Genomic DNA, 4,324 nt, shown 5'->3' with positions numbered 1-4,324 from the left:
GCATAAATCAAATCAAATCAAAATATTTTTATTCGAATAGACTTTTAAAGTACTTAATAATCTTTAAGCGCTGTCACCGAGCAGAAAAAAATAATAAGCAATTGGTTTTTCCAAATAGCCTCTGTGCCATCCTGCGTATATACGGTTTAAAATCACTTTATTTCTCAAGATTACAATCACTTCGAGGAGAAATAAATAAACTTAACAAATTAGTTACAATTAATATACAGAGTGCGCAAATAAATAGACGGTATTACAAAAAACTTGATTAACAAAAACATTTGTGAATATGTAGGTACATTTCAATAATTGTCTTGTTATTGAGAATAGCATAAAGGCCGGTTGACATGTTGTTAGAAATTTTTTAAAAATGTTATTTTTGAAATATGATTATTTAATAGCATTACCTTTGAAAATGTGATCTTTAAGTAATTTTTTATAAATATATATTGTTTTTGCGTTTTTTATATAATTTGGCAATGAATTATAAATTCGTGCTCCTTGGTACAAAATACATTTTTCTCCGTAATTAGTTTTAGGTTTATATACTTGAATGTTATGTGCCCGTCGTGAGCTTCGTGTTTGTATCTGAATGTTTTTTGTTAATTTAATTTGTGTGTGAATGTTATTGTTTAAAATTTTTCTTATCAACATTGCTGTATTGTATTTGTAAATTTGTGTAATATTAAATAATTTAGTGTCATCGTAAATTTTATGGGTTGGTGTTGGATATTTGTATCTAAAAAGAGCTTTAATTAATTTATTTTGTGTTCTTTGTAAACTATCGAGGTGGGTTTTTGCAGCTGATCCCCATATCTCAATAAAATAGTCAATATGAGGTTTTACCAGAGAGTTGTATATGGTATAGCGTACTTTTAAAGGAAGGCAATTCGATATATTTCCTAAAGCACCAGTGAGACTGTTTATTTTGGATCGTAAGCTTTCTATGTGCGGCTTCCACTGAAGTATATCCCATTCAATTGAATTATATCAAACAGCAATACCTGGTATCATTGATACTTTTTAAAAAGTGAGTGGAGCCAGAGTAACTGGCACACAGTATGTGACATTTTTAATTAGTTACTTAACAGCGCCCAGATGATCTGCTTATACTTCTAATAGTGGCAACGTATATACACATACACACTATAACTTACAATCATGTGATCTATTTGCTTCTCTGCTTTCCAAAAAATAAAGATAACCGAGCATCTCGATTCGAGCTTCGCATGACATCTTTTATTGATTATTCGACGAATTTTCTAAGTAGTAATAATCCCAAAATATTAGTTCACTATATTGATAAAAGACAAACTTTTGCTTCACAAATCTAAATTTAAAGCGAGTGAAACTGCGAAGTGCGGCTACTTATATTATACTTTGCTTTTTGACTTTATCCGAAAAGTGCTGCGTTTTGTACAAGCTTTATAAATATTCGCTTACTGGTGTTTTCAGTTATGCATTACAAAACAAACATCAAACGTGGGTAGGCGACCTGACAAATGGGACACCTGATGGTAATTAGTGGTCACCACCGCCCATAAACATTAGCGCTCTAAGAAATATTAACTATTCCATATATTGCCAATGCGGTACTAACCTCGGGAACTAAGATGTTACGTCTCTTGTGCCTGTAGTTACAGTTGAGTTAGCACACACCCTTCAAACCTAAACACAACAATACTAACAATATGTATATATGTGTGTGTGACTAAAGCGTCTCATAGCATCGTACGATCAACAAGAGAAGGCGAACACAGCTATACCCTTATGAATGGTAATTACTTAAAATCTTATAAAATAATATGATAATTCAAAAGAGAATTTAAATAACTTTTAAATTTTTTATAAGAGTCTGACTTTGTTCAATTATGTTAATACTTTCAAAGTTGAGATTAAGTTTTATAACGGACTTACAACTTCGTCTCGATTTTATATCAACCATAAATAGAAGAGAGAGATCGAAAGATATCTCTAAGAATACGATTATTATAATTTATTTTACACACACATCACATATACCAATAAACTGCACTGTGCTGGTTAATGCTAATATAATTATAGACACAAGAGACCTAGAACATATTAGTTCCAAACCTAAGTGATAGACTTTTGTTATAGAATAGGAAGGCGGACGAGCATCTGGGCCACCTGATGGTAAGTGGTCACCAACGCCCATAGACATTGGCGTTGTAAGAAATGTTAACCATTGCTTACATCACCAATGCGCCACTTACCTTGGGAACTAAGATGTTATGTCCCTTGTGACTGTAATTACACTGACTCACTCACCTTTCAAAGCGGAACACAACAATACCGAGTACTGCTGTTTTGCGGTAGATTATCTGATGAGTAAGTAGTACCTACCCAGACGAGGTTGCACAAAGCTCTATCACCAGTAAAGACTACAGGGCACAGCTGATAAATAATTTGAAAAATTATTCACATAAAAATTTACATTGAGGACTTAAATGTGCATATACAAATTACAATCTAACAAAGCTACAATATAAATGACGCTTGGAATGATGGCGAGAACGCTAGCAGCATCCTGAATGACAATTCAGATCCTCTGGGCGAACGTACCAGCCGGTCACCAGTGGAGGCAATGGGACGGGATGTTATATGTTTTAATAGCCTTCCAACTTCGTACGAATAAAACTTGTTAGAGTCACACCCGTTTCTTCCCCTTAAAATTGGAATTTCTTAATATGTACCTAGAGCACCAGTATTTTTGGTTCGGATCAAAGATATAATACGGAATAAAAAACGGATATTTGCGTCGTTTGTTCGCTTCAGAATTTTATAATATTAAGTACTCACTAATGATATGACTTTATCTCCATAAATATTATCCAAATTCTATCGTCACGATAAATCTATCTAAAGAGATAATAATTATTATCAAACTAATCTGATATCGGTTTCTTATTTAAAGCTTAACCTAATTGTGATTAATATAATTATAATAACATAAGTAATATAACTATGTTTTAAGAATCAAAATGCTAATGAAAACCTTATATTTAGGACTTATCTTTTCGCGTTAATATAAGGCAGTTCCTCATATCCTATGTTCAAGTACTATTCAAATTTTTAAAGAAAATTATTGGCATTTTTTGTCAAGAAATTACGTAGTAGCCTGAGTTACACTCTGGTCTCTCGGGCAGCATGGACAGCCGTCAGTCCTGCGCCGTGTGAGATTCTTGTCGTGAGGGAATAGACTGTGCAAATGTATTTGCGCATGCGCAATTACACTATAATATGTCCCGCGTATTTGGCTAGCTACCGAGTCCTATAGCAGGAGAACATCGTCATTAGTAATAGTAGCTTAGCAAGCGCAACCCTTCTACTATAATACATTTAACAATCAATCTTAATAAAAAAAAATCTAATATTTTCAATATTATCTATATAAGTATGTAATTACAAAAGAAAAGTAGTACATGTAGTATATCAGTTGTCTGTTTTTCATAGTACAAGCTCTGCTTAGTTTCCGATCAGATGGCCATGTGTGAATCATTATGTCCCAAGATATTATTTATTTATATTTATACTAGTACAATATATATATTTGAGAAACATAATTTTGTTATTATTTTTTACACAGTTATAAATCATCTTAAAGAAATTACATATTAAGACATTTAATGTAATTAAAAATAACAGTTTCTACTTTCAATTTGGACCATTGGTTACGAAAATGTTATACGTGAGTTATTTGTTCAGGCGCGGATTCGGCACCACTGTCGCTGTTATAGAAGCATTGTATTATTTATTTATTAATGTTGTAAATTTTATATAGTTATATTCAATACAATAAACTATATATATATATAGAATAGGAAGGCGGACGAGCATATGGGCCACCTGATGGTAAGTGGTCACCAAAGCCCATAGACATTGGCATTGTAAGAAATGTTAACCATTGCTTACATAGCCAATGTGCCACCAACCTTGAGACCTAAGATTTTATGACCCTCGTGCCTGTAATTACACTGGCTCATTCACCCTTCAAACCGGAACACAACAACACCGAGTACTGTACCAAATTGTAAACTGTATCCATAATCATCTTGAACGCTGAATTATACACCTATTTGGGGCACAGCACGTTTACAAACATTGCTGTATATTCAATAAATCTATATGTATACAGACATAAAGATAGATTTTATAATAGTTATTATAATTAGTGTTTTATACATTTCTTTCGAGAGTGTGTTAACAGCTATGCAGATATGAAAGATAATGTGCGCATTGGTATTATCGCTAGTATATTTCATTCATTGTGTAGTTATCGATCGGTCGAATATCAGAAATT

This window comes from Nymphalis io, chromosome 26 (assembly GCF_905147045.1).
Source record: "Nymphalis io chromosome 26, ilAglIoxx1.1, whole genome shotgun sequence".
In the NCBI taxonomy this organism is placed as follows: Eukaryota; Metazoa; Arthropoda; class Insecta; order Lepidoptera; family Nymphalidae; genus Nymphalis; species Nymphalis io.
The sequence above is the reverse complement of the archived record's forward strand: the minus strand, read 5'-3'. Positions refer to the sequence as shown.